Genomic DNA, 25,825 nt, shown 5'->3' on the forward strand with positions numbered 1-25,825 from the left:
CGCGGAAGCCTCCGTAATAACATAATTAGGGCCGTTAACCAAAATTTATATCCGATATATAACTAATCAAATGCATGACTTTAAAATGCTATTCTTTGTTAGTGTAATTACTATCCTACGATTATTGAAAATAAACGGATCGCTTTGAATCTATCGCCGAACTGAAGACATTTTTTCTAAACCGATAAAAATGCGAGTGAAGTGGAAGCATATACAAGTAAATATACAAGTTTTCAAGGGAAGGACTGGGGCCTCTTCGATGCGTAGTACCTTTGAATCAATTCAGATTAATGTAGCTGGAACTGATGTTTGGATAAGCGCGCGTGGAATTCAAATTATGAAATTTTGATTACTGAAATGCAATTTTCATTTAAATAAACCGATTACTCGCACGATCTTAGGAGCAAACTTCAAGTAAAAATTACTGTTGTTAATTACATTTCTATTACTTCGTTATATAAAATTACTGAAAACGTAGTGGTAATGAACTCAATACTGTATTTAGACGGCGAGTGAAGGAGTCCTCTCGTCATATTCTTTCTCACGCGGTGCGGCGGCGTCTTCTACGGCAAAAGTGGGTTTCCAGGTTAGGGGCCAGCCGCTTCCAGCAACGCACTAAGCGCTCTCGGACTCGGGGCGTATATAGATGGGCACGCACGCTCGAACCCATGCATCAAGGCTTCCGTTCCTCGCGATCAGTTATGTGGTGTAACGAAGTAAAAGTAATCAAATTACTACTAACGATCATATCTTTGGTAATTTTAACTTGCAAATGGATGAATTTTTTAACCTCTCCCACTTCGATTAATTTTTTGAATACCGTGCTCCTATTCTTCATTTTTTTGTGATTCTGTTTTAAATGGTAGGTAATGAAATGATATTTTGTAATTTGTAATAAACGTAAAACCGTGAAATAAAATATGATTATTAAACATGGAAATCACAGCTATCGCTACTCGACTTACATCATTTTAATCCTGCCAATGCATCATGTTTCATGAAATATGAATCATTTATTTATACTATGAATGTTTTAACATTGCTAAGCTTTCAAAATAATTACATTGTTTCTCTAAATAGTGCTAAAATTATGAAAATCCGATGACGAGATACACTCGTCATTGCGCGGTTTGGCGTCGAAAGTTCATGACGAGATAGACTCGTCATTACAGCGCAAGGAGTTAAATTAATTTTTAATTACAACCCACTCAAAAGATCGCGCGAGTAATCGTTATAATTGAGTAATCGTTAAATTTTAGTGGTCAAAAAAGAAAATTAGGATTCCATGAGAGCTGATTGAAAAGCAGTTCCAGGTACATTAATCTCATCCGCACGCGTTAATTTTTCATGCAATGGCATTAAATAATAATTGAAATTCTGATTCGCAATTTTGTACAACGCATTTGAGAAAATATTGAAAATCACTGCATTATGTACAAGAGAAAAATTAAAAGTAATGGTGATCGTAATGATAACCCTACTGCAGTGGCGGCTCGTGAGTCAAATGCTAGGGGGGGCGTACTCCACCGGGAGGTCATAATTTTTTAATATTTCGTGTATTTTATTGAGTGTTTACGGCAATCTAGGAATTAAATTTTGTGATTCCATATGTTCCGTTTTTTCAACAAAAATACCTAGTTTTCCTAATAAAGCTTGATTAATAAATACTAAATGCAGTAGACTCTCGGTCATACGGATCGGCTTAGTCCGGACTCTCGATTATACTGATCAGTGATCTTGAAGAATAAAAATATATTTGCTGCGATATTTTGCAAATACAAACGAAAATACGTAACTTTAGGTTTTAGCGCCTATATTCTTCGTGCGGATATGCCCGCAATACACTTCTGTTGTTCGTTTTGCAATCATAATGCGTTATTTGTCAAATCTATACAACAATTGCAATGATTTAGGTAGCAATGACACTTGTAACTCCTGAGGAGGGAGGGGAGTGTCACTGACTTCCACTAGGCAACAAACACTGCTAGAAAGCGCGCGCTTTGCTATTGCAGATGTAAACTTTGATGGCGGTGTTCGCGTTGCTTCTTGAATACAGAATGATTTAAAATCAATAACTAAATATTTATCACACATTTTTAACAAAATCTTAAATACTCACATGCCTTTAGTTATATTGCAGAAGTCCATCCTTCTTCCCTTTTGTCCAGCAAAGTGATCAATTACACGTTCGTTGAAATCAGCGCCGGACAACAATTTCTTTCCGATTGAACACATGGCAAGGGCACTAGTCTCTAAATAAACAAGGGGCGACACAAAATAGGCCGACGAAAAATACGACCAAAAAGAACAAGGTGCCAGGACACAGAATTGGGACAATTTTCCCCTATATTTCCCTAAAAAAAGGAGCACTGTTGATTAATTCAAAATTGTCTTCTTGAATGTACACACAACACTAAGAAACTTCTTAATCGGCAATTACGCACAGTCAACTCCTCGAAAATGGTGTCTGAACTCATTTCACTCCGTTCTTTCCGAGAGTCTTGCCGTTACTATAAGGACGACTCAAGGGAGATAGAAGTCGTGGTCCACTAATGCTGATTCAGCTGAGGGACGAATTTAAGGTCAGCAATAAGGCATTCAAGCAAACAAAAGACGTCATGGACCATCTCCTTGAATCTAAGATTCATGTGTGGTAAACACACGAGACGCCAACGGGTCGCATTAGGAATGACCGTCTTCGAAATCATTGCCATGATATAATAGAATATAAATTCTAGATCGTAAAAGAAGACGACTCTAAGCCACAGATAGGAGCCGTAAGGATCTACGCACTGATATGAACTCTTCGAAGCCACTTAAATCAGACCCAAGTGGACATTTTCCGTCAGACAGCTACCGCTCTGCCGCTGAGGAATTAGGTGAACATGAACTAATAGAACAAGGACGGCTAGAAAAATGATGCACCTACACACAAAAGGTGCATTGTACGTGGCACTTCTTGACATTCATTGAATGACTCTATTTAAAGTCACGTTTTACGGTTTAAATCATGTTTAATCCTTCACCCTATCAGGCACGCACCTATTTCTTAATTAAACTATAAATCAGAGGGGGAATGTTAACTGATTTTTCCTAATACTGCAGGTCTTTTGATAAATTTATCTGAAAAAAAGGTACCGCATTTCTAATCATCGGGAAGATATTAATACATTGTTAAGGCCTAAATATGATAATATTAGTTTCCCCTAGGTTCTTTAAATTCGTAATCATAACAGAACTGTGGCAAACAATCGAGAATAGTTTTCCTTCGTCAATACGGCCTTTAACTGGTTGGATTTTATGTGTTCCGGAATTCAAACACCAAAAAACGCTGGCATAATGGAATAATTTATTTACTGTAACAATACCTACCAGTAATTAAAAATTAAAATCGTATAACTACACCCAGTGCAGTGACCATTCTGATTCCGTAGGTCCCTTTTCTGTGGCAGCACCAAGTAGACGCCAGATTATACGCCCGCCGGCCTGCGCAGCGATGTCAACTCACTCGTCGCTCTGCGCATTCTCGGACGACGTCCCAAGACTTCCGTAAGACACGATGTTAGACGCGTCATAGCACCAGCAGCCCCCACCACTACCACTCTCCATATAACAGCATGGGGATGGATTGGGACGTTCTGGCCAGCGCCCCACGGCTACAAATACGAACTTCTCGCGCTATTTCTTTTCGTGTTTTTCCAACACTTTCGATGTATGGGACTGAAAAAACACTTTGATTAATCAGATGTATAATTATAAATTAATGGATATTTATTTTTTTATTTTTTCAAATATTTGGGAGGGGCGGCGTCCGAGAGTCCTTATGGGTAAACCGCCCCTGCCCTACTGACTACTTTTTCATAAAGTAATTATTAGTATTAAAATCCGAAGTTTCAAGTGTGATGGAGGGTAATTTAATTGATAGGAGTATTTAGTCATCATCATCATCATCACTGGTCAACAATCCTAGGATTGGTTTGACGCAGCTCTCCACTCAGTTCTCCTATCAGCTAATATTTTCACTCCTACGTATTTCTTCTCTTTCACATCTCTCTTTACTTGTTCCATATATTTTGTTCGAGGTCTTCCTTTTCCATTCTTGCCTTCCACCTGTCCTTCGACGATTGTCTTCATCAGGCCATCATGTCTCAAGATGTGGCCTATAAGGTTGTTCCGTCTCCTTATTAAGGTTTTCATGAGGCTTCTCTTCTCTCCTACCCTTCTTAGGACTTCCTCGTTACTAACTCGGTCGATCCATTTGATTTTCATCATTCTTCTGTATTGTAATAAATTACAATTTTGACAGTTTGATTGTAATTAAACCCAATTACACTTTTAATACTTTTAGTATTACTGTACGTATTTATTTGTGCCCTTCGCGGAGGAACCAAAAGTACTGCTAGCGTGCACGGCGCGAGACGATTCATCGCGCACACAAACGCACATCAGCGCTCCAATCGCATCATTGATGTATTCATTCATAGTAATACAATCCTATGATTGACATACGCGGCCGTTTAGATGAGGCGCAGGCGCTGCGTAATGACCTGTAACGACGGAGCATCCAACATAACAACACTACTATGTTCTATCTACCAATCACTCTAATTTTTGGTCTATTTTACGCAGAACCTATAGGTACCTATTTCAGGGAGAATTCGGTCTCAGATAGCTAAATAAACAACGCCCTCCATGTATGGAAATGATCACGATTTCTTGGAAAATTTTCCTGCGCCTATACAGTCATTCAAATTACTCCAACCCTTACGATTGGTATACTGCAGTCCTACATTCTCCCTTTCCGAAACAAGTTCCTTCAGTTCCCTGGTATTTTTTTTCTTTTAGTCCTTCTCTATCTGTTCCATGTACTAATTTCAGGGTCTTCCCAGGGGGACCAATTTTTCCCTCCATTATATTTCACAGGAAATTGCTATGACATGACAGTATGACCGATACATAGTTTCCTTGCGTCTATTCTAATGCTCTTTTGGATCTTAGTTCGCTGCTCTGATCCACTATCATTGATAAGGTATGAAACATATCATTCGCTCATGGCACTTACGTCATGACCTCTCCACTATATCCTTCTCTGACGCATGGAGCTCCACAGTTCTCCTACTTCATTAATTCTTCGGCACACCTCCCACTTCTCATCCTATCAATCCATCTCATATTCAGCACCCTCCGGAAGCACTAGGTCTCACAGGATTCAAGTATTTCCTGATCAACTTTGCCGATTTTCCAAGTTTCTGATTCATAAAGTGCCTCTGTCCACACCAATATTTTCACATACTGTTTCCTTGTCTCTATTCAAAAGCTCTTGGAGCAGGGTAGCGACCTTTTTGTAATGAATGCTGGTCTCTATACGCTGTGCTATCATTGGTAAGAAGTGAAACAAATTAATCGCTTACCGTCGTACTACGCCAGATGGGATAGTTAGGGATAGCCAAAGGAAATTGCCTGGAAAAAGAAACATTTAAGATAAAATGCTTTCTTATGAATAACAGCAAGAGTTTCGTAAACCTTTACAAATAATCAATCGCTACACTCGATAAGATTATGTGATGCATGGTGTTTCCTCTTCTTCCGCCTTATTATATTTGACTACCTATCATATTTCCTGCATTTATTCGTGACAACCTCTCTGTTTGATACTTGCCCTCCATTAAATAAGCTTATTTCAATTACTAACTGTAAAGAATTTTTAAGGCAGTCTCAAAACTTTTGGTGTAAATTTATCCTAGCTGTGCTCTTGTTTTGCATGGAGCGATGCATTCTTGATGGAACCTCACACCGCCAACATAAATGTGCGCATCATAAATTATATTTTATATCAGGTGATTATATAAGGTTTTCGTTTTGAATGACGCAGCAGTGGCAAAGTCAGAAAAAAATATAAACAAAAGTCTTCTGCGCATGAGACCAATTATGGAATTACAAAATCTTAAGTGACGGGATAGGCCTGATAAGTTCATTCCAACGATAGCGTTTGCTTGCTATTCATTTCAATTGGATAGCTTAATTCCATTAAATTTAATTCTCACGAAGAAATTACAGTTTTCCAATAAATTACCCCTCACATAATATCCAGCAAACAGGTTTAGGAATAAATCTATTTTTTCCCTCTGATGACTGCAGTTTAAATCAAAGTGGAGCCCTTTAAATTCAATTGTAGTGTATTTGGAGGAGGCGGCCGACAGCTAGCGCCATTTGCGCCACGAGTGAAAGGTAGGGCAAAAAAGGCGGAGGGAAACCCGGCATCGGCATTAGCCTGCTCCTTCGCCAAAATGACCACGGCTTAACGTCCCATCCGACTGACGGAGAGTTGAAGTACTGCGTATGAAACACCCTTCACACAGCACTCGAGTAGGAATCGGGGAACATCTGAGAAATCTCCGCCAGTTCCGGGATTTGAACCCAGACCCTCATGGTGGGAAGACAAAACTTTAGCCACAACAAAAACCTGACCATTTAACTGGACCACCAGGCACTTCTGTTGAAATATGTATTTTCTCCAGCATGATTGAAGTGTTGGCCACTAGGGTCTCTGTGATCGTTCTTACAGTGGCCAATAATGATAAACTATCAACAATGGACAGTGAACTCTAAAATGTTATTATATCAATGCGTAGTGTATTCCAAAACTATTTCCATAGATAATAACAAATTCAATGAATTTTTAGTGGAGATGAACGAAGTATTTACCAAGTATTTTAACCCAAAACCCTTCGTTCAGAAGCCAAGTTTCTTACCCCTATACACACCAAAATTTCAGGATGACAAGTGAAGTTTTTAAAGCAGAAATGTGTCAGATGGAGCAATTCAAACCCTTTAACATTAAGCGACCACGTCAGTGGTGCGAGTTCATTGGATAAACGACGCCCCACACCCTACTCCCCCCCCTCCCAACCCCTGGGGGTCACTCACTCACCCCCCTCTCCCCCGAGCAAGAGACAGCGAACAAGTCAGGGCCGCCACCGCCGGCCCTTGCGCCTTGGGGGCACCCAAACGAGCGAGCGGAGAAAAAAAGATAAGAGGCTGAAAAGGCGAAGTGAGGATCTAAGAATGTCAAGGACGACAGGTGGTGGGAAAGGAAGGGATAAAAACACAGAGGCATGCGGACATTTTCTCTCCCTCCTTCCCCCCTATACCCCTCCCTCTTACCTCTCCACCCCACCCTCCAACAATCAGAATTGCGCCCGAGAGAGCACACCTATCGCGGGCCATGGCGCGAAGCAATGGATGGGGCGACGAGACGAACAGTAGTGGGATGACATGGAAAAAGTGCCTTTTACGAAGTCATGATTTTGACAATTAATTAAGTAATACCATATCGTAAAGTAAGACTGGGGGGGGGGGGGTGTGCTTGGCAATATTCGAAATTAATCCGAGTGCTTTTCATTTCCAATGGCTAGCTCCGATTACTAAGCAACGCGATTGGCATTTGTTTTGTTCGGAAATTATCATTCCGATATCGATACGCGTCATTGTAGTGAGTCCTCAAAGTGAAAGTTTTCAAACACAACTAATTCCAATCGCGTTACAATCATGCGGACTTAACCGTTCGGAATTAAAACCGATGGGAATAAATGCGAAACTCCTTCAAGCTTATAGCCAAGCCTATCATTTTTGCCTCGTTTTAATTGATTTTATTGAGTATTCCACCTCTACATAAAACATTCAAGACAGAGTGCGTGTGGCTTTGCAGCGTTTGAGGTGGCACACTTCTAATTGTTTGATGAAAGAGGAAATAAGTAATGCATCATATTACTGACATTTATGAAACTCCAAGGAACGCCTTAAACAGTACTCTTCACTATGGTCATGCCAAAACAGAAAAATATTTAACCATAAATACTGAAATTCGCACCAAATCTTAAAGCCACCGAGTGCGTCCACCGAATTGCAGACGATGGGTCGAGGAGGCTATAAGGAGGTTAGCTGCGATATAAGTGAGCTTACTCGGCGATTTAGCAGTCATGGACAAAAAGCGACGACGTTCGGAGGGAATAATGTTCCATCCTTGGGTAAGGTAGACCATTTAAATGATACCAAAACCTGTGAAGGAGTCGTGACTTGGCGACGGAAGGCCGCCAACTATTAAGCTTCTTAAAACCTGGAGGAGTGGGCGGCAGCTCTTCTTCATGTGAGTGTAGGCGGACACTACAGTGGTCGTTATAGTGACTATCCTATCATTGCAGGCGGGGTAACATTTACTCTAACGGCTGTAATGCAATGTATAAGGCAAGGAGAAACAACCACACCTCCATAACTAGGATTCGCATTGACTCCAAGAGATAAAATAAATTTTTCTACGTAGGATATTGCTTTACAGTACGGCTAGTTTTTTTTATCAGCAGGAGACCATGAATGAAAATAATTTAGGTAAATGTAGTATTTCGTAAATTTTACCACTTTTACTCTTAACGCTACCACAATTACTCTAGCTCAAATGAATTGAATTGAAGTTAGTTTCCACAAACTAACTCAAACCCAACTGTCGAGTCAGTTCTGAGCCACTGAGACAGATCGGTCAATTAGTTAAGTTCCTCGTTATGTTTTCATCAAAATTGGGAATATTTATTTTTAGTCAGCAGGCTAACGAGGTAGTAAATAAATAAATACACGTAAGCAGTCTCCACCATTCCGAACTGAAGGGACGCATCTTGGCGCGGGGGCAGAGGAGGAGACAGCGGAGGCGGTGGGGAGGACGGCCGTAAAAACGAACACTTCTCGGAATGCATGCGCGACGGAGAAGAAAAGAAAACAAAGCGAGAAATATGAGCCAAGGATGTGGCTGAGAGAGACAGAGAGAGAAACTTCTCCTCGAGTCCTCCAGCAGTAAACGCTCAGCACGGCATCGTAAAGTCGTTTCGCCATTACTAAACTATTCCGAGGAAAGCCGAGGATTCCTTATACAAGCACTTGAGCATAGGTAGGAACGCGGTTGGTTCACTCCACTGAAATTGACTGCTATCGCTGAATCTCAAAAACTACGTCTCGCCGCTATTGTCAACACAAGCGTCTCATTATTACTATTGAGGTATTCTTCCAGTAAAGGTGGGTTTTTACGGAGAATTTGCGGATTATTTCGGCCGTCTACCTGGTTGGACCTTGCTCTTCAGTTTAGAATATGGCCTATTCCATTCCACTCTATCAATAAATCCTATTCTCTTCATTCCCCTCCTTCGCTTGCCTATCATTCTCCTTTGTAACACTGCTTTTAGCATCCCTTCCCCTTTCGGTTATCTCCCTCCGCTCTGTACCACAACGAGAAACTATCTCTCCTCCCTCACCATCTTCTATCTAGCATTTCATCATTCCTATTCCTCTCTGTATACTTCAACTCATGCATCCTCCTCCACACCCACATATACATTTTTAATATAGAGATTTCGAATGTAATTCTTTCGTCGTGCTATCAGGAATGGCAACGTTTTCTCGATAACTAAAATTAATGGTGTCACTGAACAAGATCAATGCATGGTTTATTTCTTTTTGCATAGATATTTATTTTTGTTCTTACTGCATTTCATCGGTATTTTTCATTTTATCAAATTTGACTATTTTTTTCCCGAAGTATCTTCGTAGTTAACTATTTAACGTTGTCCTAAGCTTGCATGGATATATTATATTAACTGTCCACCGTTAGGATATTTTGCCTTTCCATTTAAATGTATTTGTGTTATAAACCTGTGATGTATTGAGCGATGCACGCTAGAGGGAAACGGAAAAATACCTCAAACTCCGTCATAGTCGACGATAAAGTGACATTGGTGAAAGAGCCAATCGCGCAATTGGAGAGATATTGAAAACACGGAGAGAAACTGAAGGGACCCGCTTTATAGAGAATTGTAGGACGATAGCAAGATAAAACTGCACATTGGGAATAGATACGCAAAGCCTATGGCTTGAATGCTTCGGAGCAGAGGAGAAATGAATTTAATAATTCCCGACGAACAGCTGGGATAAGATACATCGGTCAAGTTTTTAATATGGCAAAAGACGAGATATGTATAAATATACTAAAGACTCGGGGATTGTCTCAAATAATCTATGTCCGTATTGATTAAAATTAGAAATTTCACAATATTCATGCAAAATCTATTTCCTCACGACGAGTTTTGTCGTGCACTAAAGTATTCTCAAGTTCATTATGGTTCTAAAAAACTCCCTCTCCCCTCCAAAAAAATCTTTCTCCCTCAACGCTCAATATTCTTACTTTGCGGCATCCAACCCCCACAATTCCCCCACAGCAAAAGGAATTATTTTAGGACGAACTTTCTTAATCACGATGCACTTGAGAATGATGCATCGTACAACGAAACGCGTAGTGAGGACATTAATTTTGTGGAAATATTGTGCAATGTCTACGTTAATCTATGCTAAGATTTTCCACCACAACGTCCTATAATGCATGTATGATAAGTATCTTCGGTCTGATAATACTAATGATAAGGACGTTATGAAATACATTTCGCAATAAGAAACGATGGAAAACTTCAAAGAGAATAAAGAATTAAAGGAATGTCATGACACAACAATGGGTGAGACATCCTTGACGTCAGAAGCTGAATGGTTGGTGTGCGGGAAAAACCCTAGCACTAACGCGGGGGAGTTACTGATAAGCTCAATTATTCAACCAGGCGGTAAGTTTGGATATCTGAGGTTAGAGCTCACCCCAGACTAAGCCGCAGCCCTATAAATACCGCGATTTCATAGTAAGGGGCGAGTTCCGTCACCTGGTCAACCTTAAAATTCGATGCTTTTGTTTTGAAGTTTCCGAAAGCTTTAAATGGCTTTTCCATTTATCCTTACTAATAAATAAATTGAAAAAAGTAATTTGTACTTACATTCTTTGCCTGTATAGTTAAATCAACAATTGCCGCTTGCTATGTATCCATAGGCATCGAATTTTACAACGTTCAAAGTTGTACTGCCTCAACTTCGCTACACAATCGAATATTAACCTCAATCGATTCGTGCTCTCTTTGCAGTGCTTTGCAATCGCTGTACAGCCGAACAGTCAAAATCGTCGCGAGAACCCGGCTTAAAGATCGCGTTCGATTTCACGCTAGGTCTTGAAACTCACCTGCGAAAGGGTTTACGGCCGTATTTTTTCGCAGCGAATATTACGAGAAAGAGAAGAATAACAATATGGCTATCTATATTTTTCAATTTTTATAAAAACCGATACTTAAATGAAAGTGGCGTGCGAGATAAGTTTTGAATAGCAAGACGCAAGCAGGAATTTATGACAGGCAGTCTCCCTCTCGACTTGTTCCACCCAGCCACCCAATTGTATCGAAAAAATCGTTTTGAATTCGTCCTCGCGCTCTTTAAAAAAATAAAATAAAATCTGAGAATGCAAGACGGGGCGCGATTAAATCATCGGCAAACAGTTCTTTTGCGAGAAGAAAATTATTTTATTGAACAACACACACGAAGGAATTCTACGCGGAGGGAACGGGTTGGGTCAGGATTTTTTTCCTTCCTCCCGGCTATTGAGTTTCAGTGACGTTATAAAAAAAGGTGAAGGAGCTGAAGTCGTAAACGTAGTCTCGCAGCGCGGGCAACGCAAGAGTAAGACCCATTTAGCAATTAAATCCTCCCTCCTGCTCTGTCAATCGCAACACATTCTCCCCTTCTACCCCAACTCTACCCCCCAAGAACTGAATAGAAGATAAACTTAAGACGCCTCCATTGACGTGTGGCGGGGGATGCTAGGACACCAGCCGTTAACAAAAAAAACAATTGCTGAATTCTACCTAGTATTATCTAAAGCCTTTATTTTTCGGAAGAAAAACAAATTTGGTCTGTGCAATGCATATAAGTACAAATACTTCACAATTTAAAGGAATTTTGGATAATTTTTCTTTCACTGAGATGCATGGTTTACAGCTTTGTTACAAACGATTTGTCTGATATAAAATACTTTTTAAGACTATAGCATATTTGTATGAATACAAAACACTTATGTACTATGATTTGAATTGAAATATTGTACAATATTCATGAGTGACAATGGCATCATTTATTTTAGTACACTGGTAGTTTTCTATCATTTAGATAATGAATTACAAGGATGTTTACGTTTTTTATTTTACGTACAATTATGATAACAATCTAGTTGCAATGTGGAAAAAATTCGTTAGGTACTCTTTCATCAATCCTCAAGCTACCAATGTAAGCTACCGATAAATTTTATTTATGTTTGTTTGTGTTGAATGTTTTATGAAGGTTTTGTTGAACCCTCTATTATTCTTTATCTTACTCTGAGATGGAACTTATTAAATTCCGAAACGTTGGTTCATAAAGGAATCTTTATCAAAGGAACTACACTCGTCATCAGGAATAATATATTGAATAAGAGGTCATTAACAAGGAGGCAGAAAAATGAATTCCCATATCTATCTGTTCGGCAAAACATCTCTCCTGTTTTATCGTTTCTGTCAGACCTATGAAGATATTAAGTTTCTAAGATGACTTTTCTCCATGTATATATCTGAAAGATGATTATTGAATATAATTAACGATAGTTTTGAGGCAATCTAAGTCAAGCACTTCGCCTCTTAGTTTCTAGCGGTTCCCAGCCTAATTCATCCAAAAGCTGCGTCGCAGTTGTTTTTGACGAATGATTCGTCAAGTTCACCGATGTATCCTTCATACACTGGATCCCACATGCTCTCTGCGTATTCAAGGTGTGGCGCCAATCACCGCAATCGACGTGTAGCAGGCGGTGTTAGGGCACAGGCCGTTTACAAGAAAATAGAAAAAGGAGATGCGTGTTGGAATTATATGCGTTTCCTGAGTCCCAATTTTAATTTATAATAACCCTTGATCCGAAAGCCCGGGTTTCAAATTGAATTCCAATACCAACCATTTCGGAAAATGTCACCCTCATTTGACCGTTTCCGTCGGTTCTAGACACATAGCGAAGTTCTAAGACGATGGTCCCCGTGTCACTCTGAACCAGATTAAGGAGAAGACTGTAATGGGTTGTAGCATACCAATCAAGACATTAAAACAAGGTAAATGAAACAAAATTTGCACATCACACGGAGTGAATTGAAATATTAAGCAATATCCGTAGAATATGTGTGAAAATGGCATCATTAATTTTAGTGTACTCGTAGTTTTCTGTCGTTTAAGATAATGAATTACGAGGATATTTACGTATTATAGGACAGTGCTTTCGGGTAGCCAATTACATATTTCCAATGGACAGTTTTCAATTTTTTTTACTTGAATTAGGTGTCATAATTCAATCTTTTTAGATTATAGACGTAAAAAAAATTTGGCTCGTGAAAAAAATTCTTGTTTTTGTAACCACCAGGCAAACTTTCGACAGAATGGCCCTGAACTATATGAAGCCCACGTGAAATAGATGAGGGGAACAGTGATTTTTTCCGAAAGTCGAAGGGACCTGGTGGTTTAGAGGTGGGGGCAAATACAAATATGGCAGGTGAGCGATGCCTTGGCCGAGAATTCTTGAAATTCCTTCCGAAATAAAAAAAATCATTTGAAACGTCTCGAAGAGAACGTTCACCTGAACGATAAAAGCCAAGGCCACGAGGAGAGAATGAATTCCTTTCTCCCTTCCCCCCCACTCTACTCCCAAGAGAAACGAGCATGCGATCTTATTTCGAGAAATAAAAGAGGAGGAGAGAAGGGGACACCGAAACCAGAGTTGAAATGTCGACAGAAATGAATCGCTCCGAAAGTTTGCTCCAAGGGGAGGAGGACATAGAGGTAGTCCAAGTCCGACCCGTACAAAAGGGATTGATTGATCAAAAAGTAATTAATTAAGCCAGGTTTGCAAGTCTAAATGGACTCCTAAAGTAGTGACACAAGAACGAAATCCCGCTACAATTATCTATACATGAAGAAGTGCCCCAAGAACGTCAATGCGCTTCGTGATGGCATTGGTAGAAAACGCGAGGCTCAAGCCACCTCGGGAGGCGAGTGGCGGAGGGTGTTAGGACACCGCTTTTAGCAAGAAAAAGGGAAAGAGATGCGCGCTACCTTTAGCCCCATTGCATTTATAAAAAAAAAGCCCTTGATCCTTCCGGATTACAAAACAAATTCCAACCCCAACAAGTTGTGCAATATACCATTCTCATTTCAAATAAAATGATACACCTGTATCACAATTGCCAATTTATGGTGCATTTATAAAAAGAAGTAATATAAATAACAAATCATAGGATCAAAAAACAATAATCCGGTACGTTGGTTTGAGTATTTAGTACATTATTGAGATAAATTTTCAATAATAGCATCAGATAGTTTGCAATCGAGTGGGAAATTCATGCATTTGATGGATCAAATCATCATGAATATTAAATGCGGATAACGATCCTTTACAGCCAAATTCCCTTTGAAATTTTTGAAGCCTCAGCCCTTCAGCGACGCGTGTCGACTTTAGTAAACTGATTTCAATGCGCGGTTTAGCTCTACATTCTAAGCGCTAGCATGAGCAATGGATAACAATTACCTTTCAGAATAATAGGGAGAACATCACCTTAAAACCTCACTATTTCCAGGTCTAGCAGAAACGATAATATACTAGACATATTTTGCTGAACGTATCGTTTCAGGAATTTGTTCTTCTCCGAACAGTAACGGAGTTCAAAAATGCAAGGTGGGACTCATTAGGAAATATCTCCAAGTCGCATTTCCCATTCTTTTTTTCCTAACGGCTGGTGTATAACGCCCCCCGATACAACACATTGGAACGGTTTGCAAGGTTCATTAGTATTCATAGATGAATAGTCAAAGTCATAGAATCAACGATAAATGAGGAACTTGACTTCGATGAATTATGAGACAGAATAGCAGTAACGCCGCGCCGTACGCCAGATATGTACGTACTTTTCCGATATTTCTTACGGTTATCATGATATTACGGTGAAACCTTAGTTTTCCTTAGGTCTCGGGCTGGGAGGCCCACGAGTCCTCCGCAGCACCCATCCAGATAAGGAGACTCCTTCGATGAGGAGTAAGCCGAGTGGGCCTCCACGGAGCTTTTTTCCGGAAATGGATGAAATTCCAGTGCGCGCGGCAGGGGAGAGGACGGGAGGGGGAGGAGCAAATGGGAGATCATTCGATTGGGAGACACTCTGAGGAGTGAGGTTGAGAAGAGAGGACAGGGACCGCCGCGGCACCTAGCATCCATCGTGTAAACAATAGATGATTTGCTACGTCAAAATATTGCATGTGTACAAAGTATTAATCATTTCTAATGGCCCTTTCGCACAACCTCGGTCGTAACCGAGCCCCGTACCGAGGTGGCCCTTAACCATCGTCTGAATTTGCATTGGTGAGCGAGATATCAGCCGTCCGTACCTCTACCACTTCTATACAACCTACCAGCGCAGCTAGCGCGGCAAAAACCAGAAAAAGCAAGTATGAAGTAAGTATAGTTGTCCTACATCATCAAGCGAAATCAACATGAAGTTAACTTGGTTATAGGTGCTTCTGAAAACGACCTATGCATTCTAATGGACAAGGTCAAGGTTAAAAAAATCATTTTTTCCTAGAGAGATCTGAGGCAATTGCAAACCCTTCGGAAACTGGTAATCATACTAGATACAATGAGGGTTTGGAAAAAATTGGATCGGGAAAACGTTTAGCGTAGTGAAGGTGATTATCAAAAGGAAAAGTACAATTATTCGTAACGCTATGAAATTTTTGTTCACAGGTCATTTATATTCAGAAGAGTTTCTTAACTTCGGCAGACGAGGGTAGCACTGGGTTACCACATTTGCGTGAATTCACGTTAGTTATTACCGAGATAGTAACGGAGCTCATATGAAAGGGGCAGGGCGTGTTCATTATAGTCAAAAATCAAGTGAATTTGATTTCGAGTTCAATTGATGCGTAGAAAAACGATTTCACAGGATAATTTGCCAAATAATTCCAACGGAAGGTCATCGTTCATTACTACGGTACATACTACGGGTGCTATAGGAAATTCGATACTCATTTTTATTAAACTCCGCCATGACCGCTAGATGTCTCTTCCTTTGGAGGTAGTTTGTTAATTGTAACATTACATAGTTGTCCTACGTCATCACATGAACTCCGCAACAAGTTAACTGTATAATAGACGCTTTTGAAAACGACCTACGCATACTGATGGCGAAAGTTAGGAAAAAAAAAGTCGTCCATTTCTTAAGAGATCTGAAGAATTTGCAATCCCTTCGGAAACTGGCATTCTCTAAAATAAAATGAGGGCACTATCGAACACAGTATAATACAGAACACCAGCCCCCTACGAGAGATTAATTTTCCAAAGAAATTAATCACCAGCGCGGCAAGCCGCGTACAAACCAGCAGCAACGGCTGAGAGCCCGAAGGGCGGAAAGCTGAAACCCGTTCCAAGAGAGAACGGGCACATCCTCACTTGCGGACAGTATAATACCATTATATACAATGTAAAGGTACCATGCCGCTTATAGCTATGGTCTACATAAGTACACTAACATATGGGGGTGATGATTGCATCTTCTCTACCAGACTTGATGTCGAAAGGTATCGTATGATTTAAAGAGAGGAGAGTTGCGGGGAGAATAGAGGACCAACGTGTCGGGGAAGAAGAAGACCAAGGTCTGGTTGAAATATCGGTAAATGGTTCAAAACAAGCACAATAAAAGAAAACAAACTCAGAAAATTCCTTGAAATTCCCAGAAAAATTGGGCTGGAAAGAGATTCTAGCAGTTGTAGAAAATTTCAGGTAACTTTTTAGTTACTGATATGTTAGAATTCCACCAAATTAAACCTGAAACATCTCTCTATACTTATGGTAGTACTGCCTAAACATATAAAATATTAATTACTGATATTTATACATTTGACGAATTGGCAACATGAATGAAGCTTCCTCAACGAACCCTTCATTGTAAAGATTACCGTTGGTGTTCTCTCAATATGCTCAATCAGCTTTTCGAGCGTAGCAAACTGAGAAGAAACAGAAAAAACACGTTGGAACATGCGGACAGAAATGAATTAAAATACTATGTATATATAACTACTGACTTAGAGATCAAAAGTGCCTTGTTTGCGTATAATGAAAGCGACGGTCGTCATCGCAAGTATGCTGTCAAGGTTGTCGTTATCCTTGTTAGCTCAGCGGAAAAGTAGCGGCCTCTTGGTCGCTGTCAGAGCCTACAACGACCGAGCCTACTCCCGCGAGTACAGTTGAATATAAATAATACAAAAAAGATTAAAATAACAAACTGTATACAAAAACTGTATAAAAATCACTTCTCAGTAAAAAAAAACAAGCTTTTCATCCCTCGGAAAATAAGGTGAAGGTGCTGATTAGGGTTATTACAAATGAGTGTGGAAGAGCGTGATAGGTAAGAATTGGCACGCAATATTAATATGCAAGAATAAAACACGATCTATGGAAACTCTGTGGTATTCCATCACAAATTTAATTAGGTGAGGAAACTTTTACTAAAACACATAAATAAAACTGGAACACGACCCGGGTTTCAACGTCTTAACGTCACCATCACGTGGTTACATATGCAAATCTTTATTTTATTTTTATTTTCTACTTTTAAGCGATGAATCATGTAGCCAATTAAACTAGAGCTGATAAAGACATTTACGCCAAAATAAATATAAATTTGAAACTATTTTTTTCATATAAAAATACAGTTACTTAATTAAAGCTCGATAGAAAAAAATTTCTAATACATAATAATTGAATATTGAGTCTTCATCAGAAGCAAGCAAGTGCGCAAACTTTCAAGCCGATCCGGCAAGGGGAAGTGGGTTAAAAAATTACAATATTCCATCGATTAAACAGATAATCAGACGGAGCAAGTTTAGAAAAAGCATGTTAAAATGTTACCAACTCGTGAATGTATCGCTGCAAAACTTATTGAGATGCCTTTATTTCCTCGTACTACAAGGGATAGCAATAGCTCCACAATTCATGACATTAATTGTGACACTCACTAGGACCACTAATTGCTTGTGTTTCTTTTCTACTTGTGTTTGCCGAGTCGGCCATCGAAACGTCGGGAAAGCACTTAATCTTTCTTCACAGACCATCTGTGTTTACCTGCTACTGCTGAATATCAAAATAAAAATACCTCTAAACACAGAAGCTAGAAAGTGACAGGAACAGTAAGGTTCATAACTGCATTTTCCCCACCCACTTTTCATATGAGGCCGAAAGTTATCTGTATGTACAGAAGTTTCGATTGGTTTACTTTCGTTCCGCGTGGTATAGTTTCGTCCGGAGTTGAAACGAAACTCTGCGGTGAATACGAAATGATTATCACAGCAAAAGTTTCTCCTGTAGGTCACTGGAGATGCTGGGTCACCCGCCGAGTATTTAAAAGTGCTCGCAAATTCATCACTCGAGCCGCTGACAGTCCGAATTTCTTCAAGGGTATAAGCTACAAATAGGGCTGCTAACAGCAATTTGTATTCTTGATGATCCCAAATCCATCGAATTCGTAACTTTTCATTGATTTCCTCGCGACACCAAAAACTCTATTTTAAATACTTACAGGAAAGAAATGGATCGCCATGAACTCTTTGCCTTTCAGTGCTGAAATAGTCATGGACACAGCCTCTAATTGACGGTTGCTTATAATTGCTTCTGATTGAATTTCCTCTTGCTCTATTGAGTTCCCGTGCGAATTTTTGCATTATGGTATTTACAATCGCGAGGAATAGCTTTGAAAAGATCTGATAGATGACATCATCAACAGTACGATTTAGGTAAATAGCCCTAATCCCTAAGTTTGGTTCGCGACTTGGGTAAACCCATTTAAATGCTGTAGTGGACGAAGCCGATCAGATAATCCTTCACTGAATTGTTCGCGTCCCTTGATTAAACCTCACATTTTCGTTTCGCTCTCAAGGTCGGAACAGAAGGTTTTCATTCTTGTGCTATTGCTGCGCGCAAGAATATTACGATAGATAACTCTCCAGTTGTCCTTTAAAAGTGTAACCATCCACCGCGCATTAAAATGTGTTAACAACACTCGTCTCTCGCCTCGATAACGGGCAAAACGAATCGTATATCACGGAAAAAAACTAAAATCGGGGGTATTAACCGAAATTTACATTCGTGAAGTATGATCAGGAAATTTCTTCAATTATCAATGCTATTCCTCGTGATTGCTCATATTATATTACAAATATTAAAAATAAATGGATCGCTTGACACTCTTAGCCGCGCTTCGGACATTACTTTTAAACCTATTTATCTGCCGCCAACATGTCAACATAAATCAAGTTTTTAAGAGGCAGACTAGGGCATCCTTCAAGAAGACCCCATGGCTGCGTGCAATGGTGGCACTTTTGACCTGAGACAAGCACCTTGGGCGGCAGACGGACGCTCGCTCCATTGGCTCCCGTTCCTCTGACCCGTTAACATTAAAGCTCTCGGATTCCAACGGCACACAGAATGGAAACCACACGCTGAGCCACGCCCTCCTATGGGCGCCCCCACTCCAGATACCACCGCCGCTACTACATATGTGATGAATGAGGAAACACACACTGAGCGATGGCGTCAACACGGAGAGAATGCAGCTATCGCCACGAAGGACGGTGGTAATTACTACGCCAAAGAGACTATACATAGAGGAGGCCACAGTCTCACCCGTCGACGATTGATAAATATAACCATTTAGCGCACATTTTAATCGGATTCCAAAAATGACCGTAGCGCTGAGATGATCGCAAAGCGATGGAGATATTCTCGACTGTTTTCAAAATAATAATTATAAAAATAATGGCTCCAAGATGGCTATTTATACCCGGAAACTGAAGGGTTTGTAATGGCAATTCAAGACAGAGTTATACGAACTCACGACTATGAAAAAAACATTAAAACTTGAAATTGCAGATAAATGTAGAAAATGTGGGAAGACGGGTGAATCCATTGAACACATAACTTCGGGGTGCTCAGCTCTTGCTGGTAATGACTATTTCAATAGGCACAACCAGTTGGCCAAAATTATCCACCAAAACCTAGCAACTACCTATGGACTTTTAAAAAATACTCCACCATATTACAAATAACCATCCACCCGCCGTACTAGAGACAGATACACACATTTTAAACTGGGACAGACCGATCTTTACAGATAAAACCATAGATTACAATAGGCCTGCTATTTTATTGATCCACAAATTACAGCAAAGAGCAAACATAGTCGATGTAGCAGTGCCACTAAATCACAATGTTGAGTCTACGGAAAGAGAGAAAATACAAAAATATCAGAATTTGGCCGGTGAAATAAAAAATATTTGGAAGTTGAAAGACGTCAGCATTCACCCACTGATAATCTCTGCGGAGGGAGTCTAGTCTAAAAGATTCAAAAAAGAAGTCGAAGACCTGGGAATTAAAAAACAACTGATTAACCTCGGGCAAAAAGCTGTTTTACTACAGACCTGCCAGATCGTGAGAAGATTCCTGGGTCGGGCATGATCGGACAGTGTAGGATAGGGTGAATTCTCTTCATCCGAGCCTAATCCTAATTTGTCCTAAGGATAGGTGAATATTACCGTCTGGTATAACCAGCTGAGAAAGTGCATGAAATAATAATAATATGTCTTTATTCGGGCTATTTTGAGACTAAGAAGTCCCCTCTTCCACCTAACCCCTCGAGAGCGTCAATGTATACATATTTAAAAACGGTAGATAAACTCTTACAGTACAAAAGATATACGATATACACTATTTATGAAATGTCAAAAAAGATAAACAAGTATACATGAAAACTTTGTGTAAAAAAAGATTTCTGTTTGTGGGAAAAAACATGAGGATAAGGGTGTAGTATCCTTCAGCGAAAAAGAGTTATCATTAAGAGTATCACCACAGAGGATTATTCAGTCGGTCACTACATGTGTTGTCGCCCACAGAGCATTTAAAGGTGCTTACAAAGGCACCAACGAGCAGATCGGCTCGAATTTCACGGGAAAATGACATTTGTTAACTTGAATTATTATCCGTGATGATATAAGCTATAGAATTCATAAAATTTTCATTCATATTCCTCGTCAGGACAGCAATTTTAGCAGCAAATTTAGGGAAAATATGGATTGCTCTGCCCTTATCTTCTCACTTCTTAAAATAAATTAAAATGCACCAAAAGTGGCGACATAAATAAACCTTCAACCAGAGGGCTTGAGGCCTCCTCCTTCATGAAGTTCCATTGGTTTCTTTACTCGCGAGAGAAAGCGATCAAAAGTTATGAATTAGATCGATTAATAACATAACGAATATTAATTTCGGCTTACCGCCCTCATTGTGCCTAGTATTATTTCCATAAGTTAAAGTGGTTAAAGCAAGTGAACTACCAACATGGAAAAAGCACCAGTCCGTTTGCTAGATATTAAATACGTAAATGTTTCCACTTAGCGCGCCATTTTATCCCTCTTCCAAAAGTCCCCAGCGTTGCAATAAGCGCATAGAGATCAATTTATTCACTAAGATTACAGTAAGGTAATTGCAATAGATAGGAGGAAACCATGGCAACAATAGTGTAAGGACGAGGAATCATGAGAGTGCGATGCACGAGGATGAGGAGTAGCGAAATAGCCCTGACCCGCTTGGCACGAGTTCGTGGCGTCATCAACTCATCACCGAAATGGTGTTTCGCCATTAATAACTCGTGAGATAGGCGACAAATCGAAAAATAGAAAAATACACGTCTCTTCAATCTTTAAACTGTGTCCCAATAAATCTAAAACGTTGAACGTGCTGATTTAGATATGGGGATATTATGAGTACAGTATATTTTTCAATTTCAATGACAAATGGTACTACCTTGGTTTGCCGGAGAAGCCACGTACCTAATGATAACTTGAGAACTTGTACCATGGGTCAAAAAAGTTTCTACAAAACTGGTGGAGCAACTTCTTCTTTTAGACAAAATTTGACTTATCGTTGCATGTTATTTTAGGACGAACACATGAAGATTGAAATAATTTTCAATGCCCATCTACAAGGATGTAGTGATCCTCATGGGATTTCTATGTGGAATTTCAAAAAAATCAAGGCGAGCGAGATTTTTACGACATCTTCTTTATTATGGTGCGATGAAGCATGGTACTTGTGCACGCGTATTCTCAGGAATATATTTCGGATTGACAAGTAAACAAATGCATTTGTCACAGTGATACCTTGCTCGATGTACGTAGCACATAGCAAGAAAACATTCAGCGATAGAGAAACTCAAATTTCGTCCAATAGCAAAAGTAGCCCCACTCTATTTAAACTAGATTGTTTCAGGCTTTACTTTGTGAAAATCCATTGTAAACAATAAATAGTTATGGTACTTTTTCACATGATTTATTCAAGACGACCGGTTTCGTCGCAGGGGCGACATCATCAGGTACAGAAATCGCTATTTTTACAGTTATTTTGTTGTTGTTTATCTGGTTGCTATTACGCCTCCACCTTGAGAAAAAGGGAAGAAGGATGGACTGCTTGGAGGAGATGGAGATTAGGAAGCACATCCAGAGTGGAATTTTAGCAAATGAGTATATTTTTGTCAACCATTTCCCCCTCTTGGAAATTCCCCTGAAGCTGAGTAACGCTCCAACCCCAACGCAACCCTCCCCTACCAACGCGTAATAGCAACCAGATAAACAACAATAAAATAACTGCAAAAATAACGATTTCTGTACCTGATGATGTCGCCTCTGAGACGAAACCGCTCGTCTTGAATAAATCGTGTGAAAAAGTACTATAATTATTTATTGTTTCCCACTCTATTTGTTGGGAAACTATTTGACCCATAGTACGTCAAGTGAAATGAATGGCATCGGTATCGCACGGAAGAGAAATTAATGAGGGCGAGTTGAAATGCAGAGCGCGACTCGGAGAGAGAAACAGCGGCATAGAATTCGGGGCAGGACAGTGCAGCCGTGGATTCGACCGCGGCGCCCGCCCTCTGCGCCATCGAACGCCTTTGGAAATACCGAAATTCCTCCGCGTGCCCGCAACCACCGTTGCGCTCGAACAGGGCCCACCAATCAGGAAAGACGCGTGGGTGGGGGATGGGACGCTCAACACGGAGTGGCGCCACCAGCGCGCCAAATGCACGCAACAGAGCTTCGATCTTGTAAATAATAGATGAGTTGCTAGGACGAAATATTGGTCCCAACCAGTTCCGAAGATCGAAACTATTTCACGAGGAGTTTGCTTTGAAACACTACCGTCACACGCCCCAAGAGTAAAGTTGAGCATGGCCAGTTCGAAACAATTCACAGAAAAGTAATTCAACTTAGCAATATTCCACTGAATATATATATATTATATTGATTTATTCAGGTGAAAATGGTTGAATGCACTGCTCCAATATCAGGGCTGAATAGATAGTTACCGTTGTTTACAGAGGGTTTGCTTTTGAATATCCGTGGGAGGTCAAGGAGTGGGGAATGGAAGGACAAAACGTGATCTTTGGTTATGGGTGAATTATGATGTGCCCCTTACGAAAAAGCCATCCTTCCGCAACACCTTATATTTAACCACTTCCTCTCCAAAGAGAAAGACGTGGATACAAGGACCAAAGTGAAATTTACAGACTTAGTGGTGCAGACTGCGCAGCTTCCTATTTTGGGCAAAGAGGAAGAAGTTTGGAAGTCTGTAAGGAATGGGATTTCAGCGATGAAACCCAAATTTAGTGACCATCCTGCAGTGATTGGCAATGAGATAAAACACAACTGCATCCGAAGTTAGCATTTCTTTTAAATTGCTCAAATTGGAGACAATCTTCCTAAATATCCTGGCAAAGTAAATATCGACCGAGAGTTGAAAGAAGAAAAATAATAAATTTCACTGGGTGAGGTTGAAAACTGGCGAAGATTCTGCTCCAAGAACGTGAATCCTCCGCCAAATGTTGACAATGGTGACCACACCCCAAAGCATGACATGACTGTTGAATACTCTCAGACAATCGGCTTGGATATGTGGCGCAATTCGAGGCCTTGGGCTGTCTCCTCCCATGACAAAACACTATCGCAAATGCTCATCGAACACAAAGAAGACACTCGGCAAGCAACGCAAAAAATAGGTCGTTGAAATTCCGATGTTAGCACATGGTATCAATGAAAGAATATAATGTTAACAAGAAAGCTACGTACGAACCAACCGACAAACGAATAACACTTTTTTAAACCACGCAACTGATTTTTTTCGACAATTAGCCAGAGTTGACTATAAATTTTAGGCGTAAACAACGAAAAAAGTGCTACGAACTTATTTCAATTATGACTTTTACTATAAGGGAGCGCATTTAGTAATAAATCGAAATGAATGATCCATCACAAGAAAAAGGAAACAATTAATACTAATGACAAAGTATCGATGTCAAATATAAGAATCCATGCGACTTCTCAGAACTATCAACACAATCGCCAAATAGCAACAAAAATAGTTTTTATGTAATTCAAGATATGAACGCGGAATAGCCGATGTTCCAGCTTTACGGAGTTAGCAGCAAGTGCTAAAATTCCACAAGGGAAAAATCATTCTCCTGGATCATCGGATTTCGAACCCAGACCTCCCGATTTTGCATTAGGTGCCCTACCACTAGAACTCGAAGGTACCTTCTTTCTCTGCAGAGGGGTGCGGGTTTTTATAGAGGGCCAGATGATTAATGTTGCCTGAAATATAATGCCTCAAAGCAGTATGGGCCTCAGTCCCGAGGCTAGAACCAGGACTTCAAACGATAGGGCGTTCACCATACACTTTATTGAGGGAATAATCGCAGAATATCCAGCGAAATACCGATGATGAGTCAACCGCAAGTTGCCTAGTAGTTGATTTTATAAACAGACAAACTGTTGATATTCCATGAGGAAATTAGTCACATCTTAAATACCTGTCTTGCAATTTATTTCCTAAATCTCCTTTTCATGATTCCTTATCCATAGTACCTACTCCGGTAAGCGAACGATATTTTTCTCAACTTCGTAGATCTCCCCAAGTTTTCTAAGTAAATTCAGCCCATATTTTGCTCTTTGTTATTGTAAAGATTCCCGGACTAACTTGCCTGACATATTGGTGGCGCTGCACAGTTAATCGATTCAAGTTAACATATATCAAATGCCTGCTCTGTACTGTGCTCCACTAGTACGTCATATTATCAACCCCTGCCTTATCATTCCTCCCTCATGAAGGCTAGTTTAAAAAAGAAGCAATAAGTATGAATTAGGATTAACGAAAAAATTAGCGTCACTACTTCAGGGTATTCATAGAAAAAAAGCGTGGACTGGAAGCCTTCTTTCATACTTCTGTAGGACAATAAACGCAAACTTCGGCAAAAAATATGATTTCTACGTTATTTTTCATTTCGAGGTTTCTTATTCCACTATTCACGGTTACACCTAACACAATTCAAATGCACAGTGCATGAAAATAAAGACTAGTAATCCAAATTTTCATGCTAATTTTTTCCCTTCATTCAAAATCGGCCAAACCCCACATTAATTTTCGCGCTCAATTAACCAAGTTCTGCGCTAATTTTCTTTTCATGAACGTAGGCAGCCTTCTCGTTAGCCATTGGCATAGGCTATCGATAAGGCTACCTACGGATAATTCAACGGTGTCAGGCGAGATGCTGTGGAATACATTGCGAGGAGAAATAAGCAAAATATTTTGCAATGTCCACTTAGACTCAAAGGGCCGGTTTTATAATGTCTAGTTAGCGTTAACCAGAACATGATACTGTCGTAACCTTAACTTAAAGGTATTTTAAAGTTAAAAGTAGTTCAGGATAACGGTTAGTTTAACGGGTGACTTCAAGTGGAATATATCGTTAACTCTGAATTTTATGCT

At 39.9% G+C, this 25,825-nt stretch overlaps 1 protein-coding gene across 2 annotated transcripts in view; it reads right to left on the reverse strand.

Moving 5' to 3' along the window:
• LOC124157112 (protein expanded) overlaps nucleotides 1-25,825 on the reverse strand; it is a 215,247-nt gene that overhangs the window by 174,334 nt on the left and 15,088 nt on the right. The gene's annotated exons all lie outside the window — the stretch shown is intronic.

The sequence above is a fragment of the Ischnura elegans genome, chromosome 4 (genome assembly GCF_921293095.1).
Source record: "Ischnura elegans chromosome 4, ioIscEleg1.1, whole genome shotgun sequence".
NCBI lineage: Eukaryota > Metazoa > Arthropoda > Insecta > Odonata > Coenagrionidae > Ischnura > Ischnura elegans.